At 44.5% G+C, this 22,354-nt stretch overlaps 1 protein-coding gene across 5 annotated transcripts in view; it reads left to right on the top strand.

Moving 5' to 3' along the window:
* Positions 1 to 22,354, top strand: part of KDM2B (lysine demethylase 2B) — a 199,085-nt gene that overhangs the window by 30,242 nt on the left and 146,489 nt on the right. Inside the window, exon 1 of one of the 5 annotated variants that reach the window (XM_040346905.1) lies at positions 21,679 to 21,787. The exons of the other annotated variants lie outside the window; for them this stretch is intronic. The gene's annotated coding sequence lies outside the window, so the exon portion shown is untranslated. Of the gene's footprint in view, positions 1 to 21,678; positions 21,788 to 22,354 lie in introns of those variants that run through there. 5 annotated transcript variants of the gene reach the window in all.

Below are 22,354 nucleotides of genomic sequence, written 5' to 3'. Positions count from 1 at the left end.
TTGGTCATAGCTCAAACCGGAGTACCCGGAGGAAACCCACGCAGACACAGGGAGAACATGCAAACTCCAGGCAGATGGTGTCATGGTCAGGATTTGAACCAGCGATCCTTTTGCTGCTAGGTGAAAGTGCTAACCACTACACCACTGTGCACTACACACAAATACCTGTGATAGCGCATGCCGGCCACATGTATCGGGGCCTTCGCTGTGTGCCTGCCCTCTGGCGGCTTTTAAAGGAAACCCCCATACAGAGTTTCACGCAGGGGGAGCCATTCTGCCCACGTAAATAGACGTGAGGCGGTCTGGAACCTTTAAGGTATGGATCGCAGCCTTATCAGTTTATTTACAGCAGGATCCACTCGTAAGCACATTCTGTAAAGCGGTCTCAAGATTGCGATCTGTCCCCTGTTGCAAGTTTCCAACATGGATTTGTCAATTCTGAGAGCAGTTACTAGGGAACCCTTTGAGCCTATATCAAAGGCTTCCTTAAGGTTCCATTCCCTCCAAAATGGTTTTCCTCACTGCAGTGACCTCTGCTCACAGAGTGAGTTCCAGGCCCTGTCGGTTAGACATCCCTGCTTACAAATCTTGCAGGATAAAGTTATCCTTGGGACTGACCAAGCATTCCTCCCCACCAAGCATTCCTCCCCAAAGTCGCCTCCGCCTTTCATAGGTGTCAGGATATTGTGCTTCCTTCCTTTTGTAATAAACCATCTAATAACAAAGGACAACAGTTGCATTTGCTTGATGTCAGAAGATGCCTTTTAAGCTATTTGTAGATTTTCTCAGGAATTTCAAAAAGGCAAGCAAGCCTCTAAAATGACTATAGCCAGGTGGATAAAAGTGGCCATCTCGGAAGCATACATGGCCCCACACTTGGATCTGCCGCAAGGGCTGAATGCACATTTCACCATAGCATTAGCCACTTCTTGGGCTGAGAGAGCTGGTGCTACCCCAGAGCAGAGGCCACTATGTGGTTCAACATGTCATTCAACACTATGCACTATCGATTTGTCTTGGATAGCCAAGATCAGGCTTTCGGGAAGAAAGTCCTCCAAGCTGTGGTAAGCCCCCCCTAAATTGGGCGAGTACTTGTTCATCTTCTCAAGGGCTGTCTTGGAAGACGACTGGGTTAAAACTCGGAGTTAGACTTACCGGTAACTCTGTTTCCAGGAGTCTTCCAGGACAGCATGTTCCCACCCTTTGTTTTTTTATAAGGAGATTGGTGTATTAACTCTTTTTGTTCAGCTCTGTCCTTTTTGTTTCTTGGATAAAACTGACCAGTTACCTGATGAACCGCCTTTTAAAGAGCTAGTGGCAATGTGTTTCCTGTTCGGGTGGGAGGAGCTCCAGAAGTTGCTAGGGTTCCTTGAGCAATGATGTTTCTACTTCCTAGTAACCACTGATCTCGATCTTCTTAGCTTTGCTGTCAGTTAATAATGCAAGAGTGTCCTCCTCTCATTGACCATTAATTATATGGGACAGCTGCACGAATTACCAATATATAAGAAGGCACTTTTTCACTGTTGCTTTTCTGGCCATTGATATTTTGTTCTATTTTAATTGTTACTGAAACTTTTTTTGTTTTTCTTAGAGTAGGGTAGTGTTTTAAAAAATAAAAAAATTAAAATATATATATTTTTTTTATGTATTATATTTACAACTTCCTGACCATCCAAATGTGCCCCAAGACATATACATTTATTATAAGGGTTCCTCTGTATTAAAAAGGTTGAAAAATGCAGTAGTTCAGGAGTCTGTCGTCTGTCAATCCAGGTAGGTGACAGGTAGATCGCAAACACGTCCTTATTTTAGTAATGGATAAAGGCAGTCCTGCCTTTATCCAATAATATCCCATATTGTGTTAGCAACAATCTTTAGATAAAAGGCGGGTGTTGGCACAGTACCAGCTGTTTTCACCAGCCAGCCCCCACTCTCGCAGGAGAGGAGGTGGCACAATTCTGTATAGGTCCGCCGGTAGTCAACGCAAGTCCCGGACATCTGGTTACTGTTCCGCTGGGTGGAACGCACGCCGCCACGGAGGTGGAGGATAAGCCCACAATACAGACGAGTGAGCAGCCTTGGTGCCAGGACAGGCACCTTTTAATGTAAGGCTGTTTTTTTTATATACCCTAATTTTAATAAACCAAGCAGTATTACACGATGGATTTCTATATTCCTTTTTTATACATATGTCACTATACACTCCTGAGCAAGAGGTTGGCATTTTTCCTGTCCGATTGATGTGTATGCAGGCACTAACCTGCAAAGGCTATATCTGACTTTCTTTCTCACCAAAGAAGTCGGAGACATCTGGTAAGCGCATTAACCATTTGAGCACTTTGGGTGATCACAAAGATTCGAGTGTGGTGAAGGAAAATTCTATTCACGCTGAGCAAGATTTGGGACAGCCTTTTTACTATTTAGATCACCGAATCGAGTGAAATAATAATTTATTTTTAATTGAGACTGCACTTTTTTTGAAAGTACACTAAGTACACTTTTGGTGATTATATTCAGAATTTGGATTCACATATATTTTACGGATATCACATATGGGCTTATATATTTAGTTTAATGAAAAGCCCCCCCCCCCAAAAAAAAACTGGCTTCAGAAATTCCATTAACTTAACTAAATTACTAACTTACAGTTTTTAATTTGTTTACTTACAGCGGGTAAAATAAGTATTGAACACGTCACCATTTTTCTATCCCATGCAATCCCAAAATACAAAGAAACCAAAACAAAAATTTAGAAACTAAAGCGGGATTCCACCTGCAAATTTTTATTTTTTTAAAAGTCGGCAGCTACTAACACTGTAGCTGCTGACTTTTAATAAGGACACTTACTTAGCTGCCTCCTGGGATACACACAGTTCCCAGAAGGCAGCATGCCCCATTCACCAGAAGACACCGCGACAGAGGAAGAAGACAACCGCGGTGGAGGAAGAGGCAGAAGAGCTACTTCCGCATAGCAACAGCCCTTTCTGGTGAGTATGTGTTTGTTTTTTTGATTTTTGGTAAAAAAAAAAAAAAATCAGGGTGGAACTCCACTTTAAGTTATGTGTAATAAAATGGAATGACACAGGGGAAAAAGTATTAAACACCTGAAGGAAAGGAGGTGCAAAAAGGCATGGAAAGCCAAGACACCAGCTGAAATCTATCGGTAATTAGTCTTGCTCCTTGTCAGTGCAAATCAATATCAGCTGGCGGCCTATAAAAAGGTGTCTCCTTAAAGCGGGAGTTCACCCATTTATTTAATTGTTGCCCTTTTCCCCTTAGATTCCTGCTCGTTCGGTCTAGGGGAATCGGCTATTTGTATTAAAATATGATCCGTACTTGCCCGCTTTCGAGATGCATCTTCTTCCGTCGCTTCCGCGTATGGGTCTTCGGGAGCGGGCGTTCCTTCTTGATTGACAGTCTTCCGAGAGGCTTCCGACGGTCGCATCCATCGCGTCACTCGTAGCCGAAAGAAGCCGAACGTCGGTGCGGCTCTATACTGCGCCTGCGCACCGACGTTCGGCTTCTTTCGGAAAATCGTGACGCGATAGATGCGACCGTCGGAAGCCTCTCGGAAGACTGTCAATCAAGAAGGAACGCCCATTCCCGCAGCCCATACCCGGAAGCGACGGAGAGGATGCATCTCGTAAACGGTAAGTACGGATCATATTTTAAAACAACTAGCCGATTCCCCTAGACAAAACGAGCATTAATCTAAGGGGAAAATGTGCTCACTAAGGGTGAACCTCCGCTTTAAGCCCAGGTTCACACTGGGTACGATTTGAGATGCGATTTCACATGTCAAATCGGCGGCATTTTCCGGCAATTGTCAGCAATGGCACTGTCCTAATCGGTGCGACGCCGCATCTGCGGCGCTGCACCGATTTCAAAAAGTAGTTCCTGTACTACTTTTTGTGATTTCGGGCCACGATTTACATTGAACCCTGCACAGATGGCTCTTAAATCGCGGCAAAATCGCAGCCGCGAAATCGCGGTAAAAACGCGATTTTGAATTCGCAGCAGTGTGAACCTAGCCTTAGTGAGTGAGAAACTTGTAAAGCGCAACACATGCAAACTGAATCACCTCTGGGCCCTGTATCTATTTCATGGGTAAAGAACCCCTTGACCTCATTAGAGATGGGTTTTAATCTTTCTCCTGAAGGCCAAGTGTTCCGACTCCAGTCGGATGGTGGTTGGTAGTGCATTCCACAGCCGAGGTCCCTGGACTGCAAATCTTCGATCTCCTTTGGACTTGTATCTGGCTTTGGGTATCTGGAGTAGGTTTTGATTGGTGGATCGCAGAATGCGATTAGGGTTATGGGCTTTTATTTTTTCGCATAAATATGGGGGGGGGGCGTTGCCTTGAATACACTTATGCATTAGGCAGAGTGCCTTGAAAGTGATTCTGTCTTTTACTGGAAACCAATGAAGGGATCTTGGCGAGGGTGAGATTGATTCCCATGGTTTTTTGCCGGTCACTAATCGAGAGGCCGTATTTTGAACGACTTGCAGACGAGTGATTTGGTATTTGGGGAGTCCTAGATAGAGGGCATTTGCGTAGTCGAGTCTGGAATTGATTGTTCCCACCACGACTGCCATGTACTCTTTTGGGATAAAGGGGGTGAGTCTGCGTAGTAGGCGCAGCAGATGGTGCGATCCGCTGACTACTGACCCTATTTGTGCATCCATTGTCATGTAGGTATCGAAAATGACTCCGAGACTTTTGAGTTTGGTGCTAGGGGGTGATGGTTTTACCCAGAATGGGCGGGGTAGTCCATGTTGACGCGGTGTGACTTTTTCGGTTAGCGTGAAACAGGAGAGGTTCTGTTTTTGAACCGTTGAGTTTAAGATAACTGTTTGTCATCTAGTTATCTATTAGAGAGAGGGATTTCTCTAGTCCAAGAGAATGATCCTTTTTGTTGCAGATGCGGAAATACAGTTGAGTGTCGTCTGCATAGGAGTGGTTAAGTAGCTTCTGGTTACTGATGATTTAAAAAAGAGGGCGGAGATAGATTGAACAAATACGGGTGACAAGGGAGATCCCTGAGGGACTCCGCATGATACCATACGTTTTCCAGAAGTGAAAGATCCCAGTTTCACTGTTTGTGATCGGTTTTCCAAAAAGGAGGAGAACCAGGGTAAATCGCCTTCCGTGACTTCCGGCCACTTCAGCTAGCCTAGCTAGTAGTAGTCCGTGGTCTACAGTGTCAAAAGCCGCGCTTAGGTCCAGCAGGATCGGGAGAAAAGATTCTCCTATGTCTGCGGCCTCTAAAGCGTCATCCCATATTTTGAGCAGCACTGTTTCTGTTCCGTGACCCGGACGGAAGCCTGATTTGAAATGTGTCGAGTAATTTATGGGTGTCTAAATGCAGTTGCAGCTGTTGTACAACTTCTTTCTTCATTATCTTGGAGAAAACATTTAAACCTGTTATGGCCCTCCGGTTGTTTGGGTCAAGGGTGGTTTTTTTTTTTTTTTTTTTTTTTTAGGATTGGTTTTATTGTACCTTGTTTCAGCAAGGAGGGCACGGTGCCCTCCTTAAATGATTGGTTTATGAGCTGCGTGATAGCTGGTGCCAGTATATCGGCACTTTCTTTCAGCAATTTAGTGGGAATGATGTCATTGGGTCCTGTGCGGTTACGCAGAGTCCCGATGATGTTTTTGGTGGCATTGATGGAGATGGGTTTTAGAGTGAATTTTGGTGGTTGCGGCGGATTTGTGGGTATTTGGTTTGGGGAAGGGTTAGTGACGATTCCATTTTGCTGAATACTTTCACATATTTTTTTTAAATTTTGTTAATGAAATAATCAGATTTTTCATTGCAAAATTCTTGGGAATCAGAATTGGGGGCCTCTAATTCAAGCTGGTTTCGCAGACTATGAAGAGTTCGCGGGGGCGGTTTAGGGCATTTGCGATGATTTTGGAGAAATTATTTTTTTGGGCCATAAAGATTTCTTTGTGGTATTTCTTTGTTATTGTCTTGTAAATGGTGTTTTTTTTTTCAGAAGAGTTCCTTTTCCAAGCAGGTTATGCTCTTCTACGCTCTAGCAACGTCAGCTGGTCATTAAACCAGCTGGTGTTGTTTTTCCGGATGCAAGTTTTGCGTTTTGGTGCAACCAAGTCAGCTGACTGTAGCAGAGCCTTGTTGATGGCGTCAAGTGTTTCTGTGGCTGTTTGTTTTAGTTGGATTGTTTTTTATTTTGTTCCCTAGTGTTTTTGAAGAGTTCCGAGTGGAGCTTCTTTTGAGATCTAGTCCAGTGAGTTGTCACCGGTTTAGTCGTGTTTTTTTTTGGGCTGGCTTTATTGGTGATTTTGAATTTGGTGTCATGGTGATCGGTCCATGGTAGCGGCTCATTATCCAGGACGTCAATTTCCAAATCTTGTTTGAAAATGAGATCGAGCGTATGACCTGAGGCATGAGTGGGGCCTAGTATTAGTTGCTGCAGACCTAATCCTTCCAGATGGTCGATGCAGGCGACTGGGTCCAGCGAGGAGTTGGCCCAGAGGTTGAAATCCCCAAGCCCCAAAAGATGTTTGATGCTTAGGGTGTATGAGGAGATGAATTCTGTCAACGACGTGAGGTGCGTTTTTGGGCCTGGTGCTGTATAGCAGAGTAGAATATGTCTTGGGGATTTGTTTTCAGCTGTAGAGAGAGTTTCCATGAATGGAAGCGAGTTTTGAAGGACTGGTTTGGTGATGGAGAGGTGAGTCTTGTGGATCACCGCCAGGCCTCCTCCTCTTTGCCCCCACTCTGTTCTGCATTTGAATGCGATAATTTGCTGGCACCAGTTCTCCCAGAATGGTGTTGCAGTCTGCTGTAAGCCAGCTTTCTATGATGAAGAGGCAATCTAGATCGTGTTGAAGGATGAAATCATAGATTTCTTGACGGTGTTTTACTGCCGATTTTGTATTGACCAAAGCGCATGATATGTGTTTGGGCTGGTGTACCTGCGTGCTGTTTTTACTGTCAATCGTCGATTGATTCTTAACAGTTGCTCATGCTTTAGAGCTTTTTTGGTGACCGCTGGAAGTGTAGAGGCGAATGGTTTTAGTTCCCAGATGGTTTCTGCAGAGTATTTTAGATAACCCATGGTTACAGAAAAGACGCAGGGAAGCGATGTTGATTGGGGGGTTTTGGAGGTGCTGGGAGGAAGAATGAGCAAGTGAACCGTCACTCGCTCAGTCTTCCCTCCCCGAATTGGTCCAGAGGAAGGCGAAAAACCCCAGGCGTGCTGTGCCAATCTGCAGCGACCGGGGAAAAAATTCCTTCCTGATCCCACGCTGGCGATCTGTGAACCCTGGATCAATAGCTTTGTGGGTGGGTACGTACCCCTGGTTTCAGGCAGAAAGGCAGGCTGTGGAGGGGGAGGTGAGTGAGGGTGGTGGTTTTGCTTGAATGGCCGCCGACCAGGACTAGGCCCGAGGTACAGGGACAGCGAGAGGGGAGGGCGGAGGATATACAGGGGCGACACGGGGAGAATCCTAGGTGGCCTGGGTGTGTGTGTGTGTGTGTGTGTGTGTGTGTGTGTGTGTGTGTGTGTAGGTGTGTGTGTAGGTGGGTGTGTGTGTGTAGGTAGGTGTGTGTGTGTGTGTGTGTGTGTGTGTGTGTGTGTGTAGGTGGGTGTGTGTGTGTAGGTGGGTGTGTGTGTGTGTGTGTGTGTGTGTGTGTGTGTGTGTGTGGGGGTGGGGGTGTAGGTGTAGGTGTGTAGGTGTGTAGGTAGGTGTAGGTGTGTAGGTAGGTAGGTGTAGGTGTGTAGGTAGGTGTAGGTGTGTAGGTGTGTGTGTAGGTGTGTGTGTGTGTTAGGTGTGTTGTGAGTGGCGGGGAGGCTGGGTGAATCAACGGGTTTCCCGCTAGGCCGAGGTTGGAGCCGCCGACTTTCCTGGATGCGGCAGCCGCGTTTTCAGGGTCCCAGCTGGTAGAGGATGGCGGGGGGGGGGGGGGGTAGCGGAGAGATGGCGGTGCGGTGTGAGGGATGCGATGGAGGGGGGGGGGTTTATGCAGTCGTCCGTTTCCCGGGATCAAAGCCGTGGCTTATCCTGAAAAGGACGGCCGCATTCGATCCCCGGGTTGGAGGACAGACCGGAGGCCAGATGGACCAAGCCTTACCTGGAGGAAGAGGGAGATCAAAGGGGATGGGAGAGAGGAGATCCTGGAGATCATCCTGGGTGCTGCAAGCAGGAGGGCCGGACGAACCCTGCCTGACTGATCTATCCCTGAGGCGCCCTGCAGCGTACTAGCCCTGAGGTGAAGCCCACTCGTGTGAGAGCGTCCTGCCTCACCACTGAACAGCAGCCTTCCTGTGTCTGAGGATTGTTTTAGCGCCGTTAGGTAAACTCTGATTCCGAATCTCTCTTGGTTAAAGTGGTGTTCTGGCGAAAAAATAATTCAAGAATCGGCAGCTACTGACTATTATTATTTGGAAACTTTACCTCTCCATGGTGCCAGCGAAGTGGGCACCCTAAGCCGATCTGTAGCTTGGCTCTCGGGTGCTGCCGCCGCCATCTTTGGTAAGGGAATCAGGAAGTGAAGCCTTGCAGCTTCCCTTCCTGGTTCCCTACTGCAAGTTGTGCTGCGCTATCCCACAGGTCCCTTCTGTCTCCTGGGACCTGGGTGTCTTCCTAGAAGACAGCAGCGGAGGGGGGGAATAGGTGCTGGACGTGGCGCAGGTCACATTTATCACTGAGGTGATCTATGCCCGGAAGTGGAAGCAAATGCTTGCTTTATACAAAAATTATACCTGCATTCCAAAAAGCGGAATTTCCATTTTTGGGGTGAAATTCTGCTTTAGAAATCTCTCATGATGGGTACAATCACAAGGCTCTGTCAAGACCTTTGCAACCTTTTTGTTGCCAACATACTGATGGCATTGGTTACAGAAGGATTTCTAAACTTCTGAATGTTCTAGTGAGCACTGTTTGGGCCATAATCCGGAAGTGGAAACATCGTTATTTCACCATAATCCGTCCTTGACCAGGTGTTCCTCCGTAACATTTTCAGACAGAGGAGTGAGAAGAATTATCAGAGAGTTGTCCAAGAGCCAAGTACCACTTGTGGAGAGCTTTAGAAAGATCAAAGTAAACAATGAGTAATGCACTCAACCGCCATGGCCTGTGTGCACGCTCACCACACTAGACTCCGTTGCTGAACAAAACCATGTTGAAGCTTGTTTAACATTTTGCTGCACAGCATTTATACATGCCTGTGAAATACTGGGAACATATAGTCTGGTCAGATGAGACCAAAATTGAATGAACACTTTGGATGTTATAATACACAACATGTTTGGAGGTCAAATGGCACTGCACATCACCCAAAAACACCATATCAACAGTGAAATTTGGAGGTGGGAATATCATGGTGTTTTTAATAAAAAATCTGCTGCCATTTACCAGAATGATAAAGATGAATTGAGGGTGGACATTTCAACAAGACAATGATCCCAAACGAAAAGCCAAGCAAACTCTCGATTTTGGTTTTAAAGAAAATCGAGCTGCTAGAATGGCCCAGCTAATCACCTGACTCAGTGTTGCCAACCTACCAGATTGAAATTTACTGGCGCGACACTCAAAATTTACTAGCACAGCAAAGTTTTTACTGGCATTTCCAAAAATTACAGTTTTAAAGTGCGAATTTCAGTATTTAGGCAACAAACAAGTTATTAAGTAAAAAAAAATATTTCACCCCCCCCCTCAATCATTTTTTCCCTTGTAGACGCTGGGCATGCTAGTTTTGGGCTGGCAGCATGCGGTCAGGGTATGCACCCCAAGCTGCTGGGTTCTGTAAATTATGCTGTTGGTGCTGGCATGCTGATCTGTGCGCCATAGGCGTGCTCTGGGGTTACTACACATTACGGCTCACCATTTGGTTACTATACATTACTGGCCACCATTCGGTTTGCTATCGTTTACCATACATTACCATTCGGTTACTAAGTGCGGGGAGGCAGCTAAGTGCGGGGAACAGAGCCGAGCAGCGCACACTCCTGCCCGCCTCAATACAGCACAGCTATGCTTTCGTCTCTTCTTGTCAAATGTGGCGGGTTACAGTAATGCTGATTGGCTGAGAAGCGGTGGTAGGCGGAGCAATTATTAGAAGCGCAGATCGGATCATTTCGGCAGCTGGCTCTTGGGCATCCCTGGGAATTGCGCAGTTCAAAGCTGAGCTTGTCTCAGCTATTTTTACTGGCACTTTTCCCGTCTTATGGACGAGGGGAAAAGTGCCCTGTTTTTATGGGCTGTCTGTAAAAATACAGATGGTTGGCAACATTGACCTGACTTTAATCCAATAGAAAATCTATAGAAATAACTAGAGTAGAGCTCATAGAAGAGGTCCATCGAACCTTCAAGATTTGAAGACGCTTTGTGTGGAAGAATCGGCCAAAATCACACAGCAATGCATGTGACTAGTTTCTCCATACATGAGGTGTCTTGAAGCTGTCATTACCAACGAAGTATGAAATAAATCTCGGCATGTTCAATACTTTTTCCCTGTCATTCCATTTCATTACACATAACTTTTTAACTTCTGAATGCATTTGTTTTTGTTTCTTTGTATGTATGGATTGCACAGATTGTTAACGACGTGTGGTAAAAATGTTATGCCAATAGCACCTTTTTTAGAAGTGTATTTACCTAGAAACACTGTGACGTGTTCAGTACTTTTTACCCACTGTATACTTTAATTTAAATGAGTTGCTACATATTGGTGACCTGTGATGGTGTCGAATTGAGTGGCACTTGGGGAAATGTGATAAGCCCTTTTGACTCTGTTCTTCAAAAAATAAAATTAAAAGTCAATGGCTAGAAATACTATAGCTACTGATTTTTATTAAAAGGACACTTGTCTGTCTAATGACCCAGTGCTGTCCTCACCCTGGTCGGTTCTTCACCAGTCTTCGGGTCCCTGGCACCGCCATGCTAAGTTGGAAGCTGGCTGTGACTCCTTGTGTCTTCACAGCTGGCTCCTCACTGCGCATGTGTGAGCCACGTTGCACCCTGTGAATGGCGAACAAAGCAAAATAAAATCTAAAACAAAGACTTTTGGTGCCGCCTTTCTTTTTTCTTCTTGTGAGCTGCCAGCAGATACCGCAGTGTTGTGCTGCTTTAAATTAAAACATTAGTGCCTTCACCTAACTAATATACAAACTGCATCAAGCACGGAGGTGAAAACATGATGCTTTGGGGCTGTTTCTCTGCCAAAGTTACAGGCCCGCTTTTTCACATTGAGGGGCCAATTGACAGGGCCACATATTGTAAAATCTTGGATGAGAACACTTTTCCCCTCAGCCAGAACACTAAAGATGAGTAATGGATGGGTCTTTCAGCATGACAATGACCCAAAACGAACCACCAAGGCAACAAAGGAGTGGCTCAAGAAGAAGCATGTTAAGGCAATGAAGTGGCCTAGTCAGTCTCGAGACCTAAATCCTATAAAATATTTATCGAGGGAGCTGAAACTTTGAGCTGCCAAGATGCAGCCAAGAAACCCTAAATATGTAAACCTTGGTTTTAAAAATAAATAAAATATAAATAAAACTCGTCATACTTGCCTACTCTGTGCAGTTCATTTTGCATAGAATGCATTGAGGTGAAAAACCGCAAGGGATTACAACCCCTTTTAAGGATGTAGAGAAGATCTGTAAAGGAGGGTGGACCAAAATCCCTCCTGAGATGTGTGTAAACCTGGTCACCAACTACAAGAAACGTCTTACCTCTGCTTGGCAGCAAGGGTTTCTCCACCAAGTACTAAGTCATGTTTTGCTTGGAGATCAAATACTTATTTTCCTCACTGAACTGCAACTTTAATTTATAGCATTTGTTTTATGTGTGTTTTTTTTTTTTTTTTTTCTTCTTCATTTTTGGTTGATCTTCTGTCTCCATCATTAAATACACCTATGATAAAAATAATAGACCCTTAATTTCTTTGTAAGTGGGCAAACGTACAGAATCTGCAGGGGATCAAATAATCATTTTCCCCACTGTAACCTAAAAAAATGTGGTAAAAAAGGTAAACGCCTATTTTTCAATCTCTCTGTAGCAGTAAGGAGGGGATGGGAAGTTATGTTTACCATATTTAACCACTTGCCGATCAGCTCACATACATTTACGTCGGCAAAGTGGCTCATTCCCGCGAATTGCCATACCTGTATGTCGGCTCTTTTAGGGAGGGGGCAAACACGACACTCCACACCAGGGAGAAAGCCTTGCTTTACTGTGTGGAGTTACAGACAGAAGAACAGGAAGTGAGGATTTCTCAGAAGAAATAAGGACATTTAAAAGCAAAATGGAAGGATGAGGTAAGTGAAGGAGGACTGCACTGGAGTAAAGAAAGCTATTTAGGAAAAGTGTACCTTTACAACCCCTTTAATTCTGAATGTACTGTGCTGGCAGATCTTCATTATATACTGTATTTCAAGATGTACGCACTGTCTGTCCTAACAAAATGAATATCACAAGGCTTGGGTGATACACTGTATATTGTATGATGATGCTTTAAAAAAGCAAACAAAAGTCTGTACCTTTTTTATATTGCAAGCTATCTAAACAATAGAACCTGCCTATAGAGCTGACAGGAGTGACACTGCAGTCGCTCCTGTGAGTGAGAGGCAGAGAGAGGGGAGCTCCCAGTACGCACCCCACTGCATATACAGCAAGCACGCAGGGCAGGTGCCCCCCTCTGCCACCCCTCGTCCCGGCCCTGAGTGTATATACAGACCTATTATGGATTTGGCACAGCTTAGTAAACTTCCCCTATTTGAACACGCCCACTTTTCCCACCTGTATGTTATACTTTAAATGTACTCCTTTTGCCCACCCCTTTTATTTTATTTTGTCCATCCCTTTATGTTTTACTTTAAAGGGGTTGTAAAGCTTTGTTTTTTGTTTTTTAACCTTTAATGCATCCTATGCATTAAGGTGAAAAAACACCTTGCACTCTCGGGGGGACCCCCCTCCCCCATTTTAATTACCCGACCCACGAAACTCCGTGTTCACGATGCTTTCCCCCAGCTTCAGGCGGCTCTTCATTGGAGATTGATAGCAGCGCAGCCATTGGCTCCCGCTGCTGTCAATCAAATCGATGATGCAGCATGCCAGGGGGCGGGGGCGAGTGATACACTTGCCGGCAATGGCAGCCACTGTATCATATGGGAGGGCGCTCGCAAGCTAACCCCCTTGGGAAAGCGCTTCTCATAATGGGGTTATCTCTTGTGGGGAGGAGCCGAAACAGCCGCCAAGGGACCCCAGAAGACGAGGATTGGGGTCACTCTGTGCAAAACAAACTGCACAGTGGAGGTAAGTATGGTATATTTGTTGTTTAAAAAAAAAAAAAAAAAAAAAAATCTTTACAACCCCCTTTAAATTGACTATAGGTGTGCTCTTCTTCACCTAAGCATACATTTTTTTTTTTTTTTTTCCATAGAAATATGTTTCTAATCCATATGATCAGCTAGAACTTGCACATTACACTAATGTGTTGGAGGCTTTTGCAGCAGTCTGTAACCTCAGTTTCCCAAATGGGCCCCTAGATCATGCAGGGGTCGAACTGGGCGTTTTGTGTTTCCTTTCTGTTGAGTACATATTTATGGGCCCCTTTTTATATATTATAATTTTTTTTATTGATCTGTTTAGTGCAAGGGTGCTCAACTTTTTTTTATTTTTTTTATTTTGAGCAGCAGAATGAAGAAGTTAAACAACAATCAAGATCATTATTTTCCATGGGGCCAATCCCCGCTGGATGTTTACCCAATTCACAATCACAAAAAGTGCATGACACTAGTATGAACACTGGCTTTGTATACTTTTTACAAGGACTTTATTTCAGCAGTTACAGAAGGAAAATGCAGAGGATCGTTTCCTGTATGGTGCCGCCCCTCCTGTTAAAGTGTAAAATAGAATGTATCAGGGTGGCCGCTCTGGGAGCATGGAGCGGGATTGCCATTGCGATCCCTGATGCTTCACCAGTGGTCGGGGGAGTTTTACCGCTGTCCACACCACTAATGAGCACTTTCTGTCCTATGCCCCCTATAAAACTGCTTACACACTGATGCACTGTGGATCACCCTCACCATGGGTGTGGTGCAGTGCAGTGCATATGTGGCTTTCCTGACGGTTAACTGTGCTTTGCCATAGACTTTAATCATATCTTGCGGGTATAGTGCTCTTTCTAAAAGTGCACAAGACCTGCAGGATGTAATTGAAGTATATGGCTCAGTGCAGCTAACCTGCAGGAAAGATGGAGGTGCACTGCGCCGCACCCAGAGATCACTGTGAAAGCAGCCTAATAGTTACCCCCTCTTCTAGGTTCTAATATGCCCATTGCAAAAAACACAATGTATGCAGTGTTTATACACTGGCCTTCTTTTCCTCTTCCAGCAGAATCGCTCTCCAGGCTGCCAGAAAGTACCCAGGTGAAGAGCACTTGATATTCCTCCACCTGGGACAGGAACCGGTGCTACAGAGGAAGCATTGGCTTAGGGGTCTCCTGCTTTCTCCGCTGCCAGCACCAGCTTGACCTCTGATGCTCTGGGATGGGACGTATACAGCCACTCACTGTGTCTACATCACACTTCCCAGGGGGCAGGTTAGGAGATCATGCGCAGACACATGGTGAGTCTCTACCAGTTCTATTGGATCTGGCAGAGTGCATGTCTGTGCATGCTCTGGATCTCTTCTCAAGGTGGTGGCTTGGGAGCAGAGCGGTGGATGAAGAGCTTTGCTTGCAAAGAAAGACAGTCTGATTTGCATTCAGTTTAGCTGCATTTAGATAATCGATACAATAAATAAAATCGAATTCTGTGCATCCTTGGGTAGATTAGATGAAGCAATGCATTGCTAGTACACCACAATCTTCTTGAATTTAAAAAGGCATTTGCTTAGATATGCATCATCACAGGGTGACACTGTGAATGCATCAATATATGTGTGCCAACGTCCCGGTATATTGAAAATGGATACTAATCTAGACTAGAAGGAATGGACTTTTGGCGGCACACGAGTAAGAAGTATAAAAATCTATAGATATTATAGAGATCTATATAAAATTCATAAATCATAATACAGTATTCATCAGCATAGGGGCCCAGCAAGTACTACAATAACACTTCCAAAATGTTAAAATAATGCAGGTACACTCAGATTATGAGAATACATAAACAACAAGCAGTAGAAGTGTATATATAGGGTGTATAGCCTTGAACATGGGTCCAATATGCAGGATGTTAGTTCTTGCTTTGCTCAACATGTTTTGCGTGAAAACGCTTCATCAGGAGCATGGAGGTCATCATACGACAGCATAGTATTAAGCCAGACACAGTCTGCTGGTAAGCAGAGAGAGAGGATTTCCTCCAGGTGTAGTCAGACCTTTTTACACCACAGATAGAAAAATTGGTACAGACCTGGGCAGAAAAAACCGTATCTGCCCGAAAGTTCGCCCAAGAAAAAGTAGATATGGCCAAGTTCTTATCGTCTGGTATGTAGGCAAGAAAGGGGGAAGTCCTGTGGAGAGACTCTCCTGTGTGCAGCAGCTATCGGCTATCTGTGGAGTAAAAAGGTTTGACTACACCTGGAGAAAATCCTCTTTCTCTGCTTACCAGCAGACTGTGTCTGGCGTAATACTCTGCTGTCGTATGATGACCTCCATGCTCCTGATGAAGCGTTTTCACGCAAAACATGTTGAGCAAAGAAAGAACTAACATCCTGCATATTGGACCCATGTTCAAGGCTATACTCCCTATATATAATTCTACTGCTTGTTGTTTATGTATTCTCATAATCTGAGTGTACCTGCATTATTATAACGTTTTGGAAGTGTTATTATAGTACTTACTGGGCCCCTATGCTGATGAATACTGTATTATGATTTTTGAATTTTTATATAGATCTCTATAATAAATATCTAATAGATTTTTTTTTTTTTTTTGTTTCTATACAATCTTCTTGAAGTTTAACTGCCTTTTTATAACGTTAGTGGGTATGTCACAAAAACATTTAAAGTTTTAGAACCTACACAGTGTCCCTTTTTTATCAAGCAAAATAGACTGTGGCAGATAAGATAAAAAAAACGCACAGGTATGTTTTTAAGAATTCAAGATCTGGAAAGTATAAAGTTTGTACTTCCCAGATCAATTTCTTTCTGCATTTAAACTGATATTTTATTGAAATAAAAAGCGCTTTATACTTGCCTGCTCTCTTTGAGGATATTGCACAGAGCGGCTCCCCTTGGGCACTGTTCCCATCTTCTTACTGCAGGTGCCCTAATGGCAAGCCATGTGCTATGGAGGCACCCATGTGGGTGTGCTTTCCGAGCTGGGCTGTGTGCGTCGATGACAAGCTGACTTGACTGACAGCAGCAACTCCCACTGCTGCCTGGGTCTCCTGTGAGGCTAAAGCCGGGTACACACGGGCAGAATATTGGAAAAAATTTGTCGGTTAAAAAAAAAAAATGGCTGACATTCGGCCCGTGTGTATGTTGGTCTCCCCCACAGAAACCAGTCGAGCATGCTAGAAATCCAGCAGCCAACCGACTCCCGATCAGCACTCTCAGCCAATGGCAGAGAGAGCTGATCGGAGTATTCTGGTGGGGGGCTGTCCCTCTGTTAGAGTACAACAGCTAAGAGGGGGAAATCGCTGTAAAATGGTTAGTACAGTGTGTACCAGGCTTAAGTGTTTGGGGGAGGGCGGTAGAAAAGGTAGGTACCATTTTTTACCATAATGCAGGGAAAAAAAGCGAGTTCTGCCCAAGCCCAAAAAAATAGTAATTTTAAAGTCATCAACTACAAATACTGCAGCTGCTGACTTTTAAAATGAGGACACTTGCCTGTCCAGGGCATCCGCGATGTCCTCACCCAAATCCGACCTGTCCCTCGGCTCCTGGGTGGAGGTGCCGGCATCTTCAGTAAGGGAATCGGCAAGTGAAGCCTCACAGCCTAATTCCCTAATACGCATGCACGAGTTGCGCTGCATGTTCTGAGTGGTCCCTGCTATCTTCTGCGACCTGTGCGTCTTCCAGAAGACAGCGGGGTGGGGACCAACATGGCGTAGATCACTGCGCATTCTGCATCGATCTTTCGCCAGAAGTGGGAGCAAATACCTGTGTCAGACAGGCATCTGCTCGCCCCTCCCCCTGAAAGGTGCCAAATGTGGCATCGGAGGGGGGGATCTGAAAAGCGGTTTAAAGATTAAAGTTTAATTTGTGGGTGGAACTTTGCTTTAAATTCACTTTTTGTAACATGTTACACCCATATTCAGGGTGTAACATGTTACAGATGCACCTCCCCCCAATTCCCCATTGACAGCTGGTTGGGGATCTTCTTTCCCACCGCTAGCTGTCAGTCTGCAAAAGATACGTGGCTGGGTGGCGCTTCGTCCACCCGGGCACGGCATCCATTCACTACAAGGTCCAACAGCTATTTATGGTTGTCGACTTGTAGTTCTCAATGAACTACCATGGCACTGTGTTCCTGTCACAGTGAAACTGCCTGGCTGTATCAGAGGGTACAGACAGTCTGCAGGATTGTGTCATTTACACCCACGATCTGCTGATCCCGGGTGTAATGCTTTACAGGTCCATAAAAAAAAAATCTTATTAAATGCTTCGTTTTTTTTACCTCCAAAGAAATTTGCCATTTTTTTTTTTTTTTTTTTTTTTTTTTTATGTATTTATTTATGTTAAAGGTGAACATAATTTTTTAAAGTAAAATAAATGTTTATACTTTACAGCTGAACTCCATCTTTTGATATACTGTACATAGTTTGTTTCGGCCAGCTTGTCCCTCACTAACCTGTGAGGCTGCTGGATATGCGGTATAAACTGCATGTAGTTGCGGCCATATACATCATACCGCATGTTCCCGGTCTGTGATAAGTCTTATCACAGTGGTGCTCAGCCATTCAGAGAAAGCAATGTATCCGATCAACGAATACAAATCTGCCTCTGATTTAGATGAGTCAGAGATTGTGACATCATCAGCCCACCTCTCTGACTTCCTCCAGTCGGAAGAAGCTTTGTATTCATTGATTGAATGCATCGCTCTCTCTGAGTGCCGCTGTGATAGACTCTACTGTGTTCCATCTGGTATGCTGTTTTTAGCCACAGCTTCATATAGTTTATACCGCACATCCAGCAGCCTCACGTGTTCGTGAGGGAGATCGTTTTTGGGCCAGCTTGGCCCAAACTAACAATGTGTAGCACTACCCCCGAAGGAGCTGCTGGTTTGTTTTGGGTGGCATGTTGCCTCCTATTTTTTTCACGTCTAGGGTATACGATGAGAGCTGAGAAGAACTTCAATGTCCACACTTAAGGTTTCTTTTTCTGTGCTTTATTACCCAACGTGGTAAAAAGAATAAAAGTAGTAGTTGAAGAGGTGGAAACGGGTAATAGGTAGTAGGTTCAGGTGTATAACTTTGTTCGGAAACACTTCTGCTTCCAGCAATGTAGCTTTCGTCGCCACTCTAGCATTCCTCCCAACTTTCTGAGATAGGAATGAGGGACACCTATCAGCAAAAGTATGCAGGCATAGGACACACCCCTTGCCACGCCCCCTTAAAGGAGAATTGTACAAAAAAATAAGATTGGTTAAACCCACAAGTGCTTTTTTTTCCCACTACTATTCCCTTATACTGGCTTTTGGAATTTACAAATGCAGCAATTTAGAAATTAGATGAAAGGTTTAGCACTGGGAAACACTTTTTGATAGATAAAAAGTGCATTTTATATACATCTGTATAGATCAGACCAAAATGAGGGACAAATGAGGAGAATGAGGGACAGAGGGACATTGCTCGAAATCAGGGATAGTTGGGAGGTATGCTCTAGCCAGAGTGGGTATTGCACACCTGGATAGGCCTCCCCTGAGACACCAGCCTGGTGCTCTCCAAGACAGGTTCTTCATCAGGCGGCTTCCTCCCTCGGGACAGACAGCACAGGACCATTTTGCGAACGTAGACCCAGTCTGACTATCAGGCCTACACCGTAAATCACAAACCTGGACCAACCTGGTCCCGGAGCCAGGAACACTTGAACACGGACCCCCGGCCATGAGGGCCACACACGGGGGGGGGGGGGGGGAGACAGCCAGGATCGGCCACAAACGACGTTGACCCAGAACTAATGACGTCTGTCCCTTAAGTACTCTCCCACAGAATGCACAGCAAGGCGATCAACCCCCACTTATTGGCTGCTGAGGAAAAACACCCAATACACCCTGACTTGACTGCTGCCACGCTTGGCCTGGGGTGGTACCAACACCCCAGACAGCAATGGTGGTCACTCGCAGTACAGCCATGGCTGGAACAGAGGCCCAAATTTGGTAAAACAATACAGTCAGAGGTAATTAAATCTCTGACCACCCTCTAAATTTAAGGCAGCACCAGCTATGAAAGTAGCAAGGCGCTACATATGTAAAGTATATCAAAAGATGGAGTTCAGCTTTAAAACCACTTTAGGCTCCGTTCACACTTTGGACACATAAAGTCGCATGACAAGTCACAGCCTTTTGATTTCGATGGAACCCATTCAAACCTATATGACTTAAAGTTGCAGTGACTTTGAAAAGGTTCCTGCACTACTTTGATGCGACTTGAGTACCAGAGAGTCGCCCTGGTGTGAATGGAGCCTTGAATAATACAAACTCATAAGCCTAGTGTGACTATAGCTTTGGGCCCCTTTCACACATACAGTACAATTAAAGGGGTTGTAAAGGTTCATTTTTTTTATTTTCTAAATAGGTTCCTTTTAAGCTAGTGCATTGTTGGTTCACGTACCTTTTTCCTTCGATTTCCCTTCTAAATGTTTTTTTTCTTTGCCTGAATTTCTCACTTCCTGTCCCTCCTCAGAAGAAACAGGAAGTGAGAAATTCAGACAAAGAAAAAAAACATTTAGAAGGGAAATTAAATGAAAGGGTAAGTGAACCAACAATGCACTAGCTTAAAGGAACCTATTTAGAAAATAAAAAACAAACCTTTTACAACCCCTTTAAGTCCACCTGACAGGTTATCAAGTGGATCTGATCAGAATCGGTAGTAGCTATGACACTACAAACTACTGTATCTTTGCCTGGACCTCCAACTCTGATTAGGAGCACGCCCTGGAGTGTATCCCTGTTTAGTTATACTGTTTGTCAGGCTGCACATTGATGCCATCACCAATGTATAACCAGCTTTAATATAATAAGTAGAGGATTCACAACATAGTCTTACCTGATCACCTCCTGCTCCAACACGTTTCACCCCACAAAGGACTTGGACAATTGAGTGCATTGGAGTGGGAGTTGGACAGGTGAGAGTATGCGTTGTGCATCCTTTGATGTAAAAGCAGCTTTAATATAAAAAGGATGCCCAACGCTTTTGACTCGCCTGTCCACCTCCCACTTCAATGCACTCAAGTGTCTGAGTCTTTTGTGGGGCGAAACGTGTTGGAGTGGGAGGTGAACAGGTAAGACTTTGTGATGAATCCTCTACTTATTAAAGCTGGTTTTACATTGGTGATGGGCATCAGTGTAAGGCCCGCTCATTTCTTCTTGACAAGCAGACCTGATTGGAAGCTCTGTGTAAGTCAATGGGCAGGCAGATGTGCATGGACGTATGTCGGTTTACATCTGACTACCTCCAATTCTGTCTTGGTCCAGAAAAATAAAATAAAAAGGTCTGCATACTCTTCTATTTTTGCGGACTGATATCTGACAGTTCGGCGGTAGTTTGGTGTAAAACAGTTGCACGTCTGCTTTTCATACAGCCACCCATAGATCCAAAATCTGGAAAGCTCTGGCTTGAAAATCAGAGGGGGAAAGAAAAAAAAAAAAACGTAAGGCTTAATTTCCTTGGACGTTTTTACAGCCACTTTTCTGAGCTTTTTTTGCAGCTTAAAAACGTCTCTCCATGTTAGTCTATGGCCTCATGCCCACCATGAAGTTTTTGAGCTGTAGATGGCTGAGCCGTTTTTAAGCTGCAAAAAAAAAAACAGGACCAGTGCGTTCTGAAGCTCCAGCCTTAGAGCTGTAAAAACGCTCAAAAACGCAAAAAAATGCTACTGCTGCGTTTTGAGCTCCAGCTCAAAAAAAAAACATGGACAGGCGTTTTTAAGCTGTAAAAAAGGCTAAAAAAAGTGTCTGTAAAAACGTCCATGGAAATGAAGCCTACATTTTATTGTCAAAGCTTCATGAAACAAGCTGAAGTTAGAAGCTGATTGGTTTCTATGCACGGGCCCACCAGATTCTGCATGTTCCAGTTTTAGTAAACCCCCCCCCAAAGTGACATTCATCCCATTCTGCTCCAATTCAGCAGGGGATTTGTTCACGGATCCCCTGCTGATTGGACCGCGCGGCGCCCATGTGAAAGGGGCCTTAGGCTCCACTGTTGTGTTTAAAAATAGAAAGTGGTAATCTGTATGTTGTTTTAATAAAAGTAAACTATATAGCAGTGTAGTTGTTGTAAAAGGAAAAATAGTGTCCCATTTGTACAGAGTCTGCTGTGCGTTGTACCTGTCCTATGTATGTCCTCTGAAGGGTGGTGGCTGCATAGAGGTTATGAAGCACCAAGTATGTCTTCCTGACAGCATTGCGTATCATTTCGTCAACCCCAGCCCTGGATGTGGTTGCTAGGCAGCCAGCGCTGATGTATCGGAGGTGTCTCTAGTTTTGCGCCAGCCTCTCGTGTTCCAGAGCCTGTGCATGCTGTCTGCATTCTGCTGACATCTTCCAGCTCGCTGTGTTTGGAGAGGAGGGGCATGAAGCCACTGCTAAGTGAATTCTTTCCGAGGCAGTTGTGACCAATCATTCTTTCTGCTGCAGAGAGGTAATGGAGACTCAGGAGGGCTAATCCTTTTGGTATTAATTTAGTGGTTTGCGTGTGGGGGTGGGATAGAAGGATGCTGCTCTTCTTGCTTTCTAATTAATATTGATGGCTGGAGACCAACAAATTAATGATCTCGGCTTTGCATATGTTATAGACTGCGTTTTTTTGAGCTGTTTGGAAACATTTCCTTTTCCCTTTTTCTTGAAATGAGTTTGAGTTTTCTTTTTTCCGTCTAACGGGGCTTCAAATACTGCTGACAGTTCTGCAATAAATTCCGGCTGATGCACGGCGTGCGCATTTATTTTAGAGCATTTGACACTTTTTTTTTTTTTTTATTGTATTTTTTACATCGTATCCATTTATCCGTGTTTTGTGTGGATAACATGTTTGAAGTGTGCCGTGTTTTTTTTTTTTTTTTTCTTTGAAGGTCATGCAAAAGATTTCCACATTTGTATATTTCAATGAAGTATGCCAGAAATACTGCATTAAATCACAGAGCGTGCGATATGTTGCTGTTTTATCTGCACACAGAGGACAATGACAGTAATTACTATGATGTCATCTGGT

This window comes from Rana temporaria, chromosome 1 (genome assembly GCF_905171775.1).
Source record: "Rana temporaria chromosome 1, aRanTem1.1, whole genome shotgun sequence".
Lineage (NCBI taxonomy): Eukaryota > Metazoa > Chordata > Amphibia > Anura > Ranidae > Rana > Rana temporaria.
The sequence above is the reverse complement of the archived record's forward strand: the minus strand, read 5'-3'. Positions and strand labels throughout refer to the sequence as shown.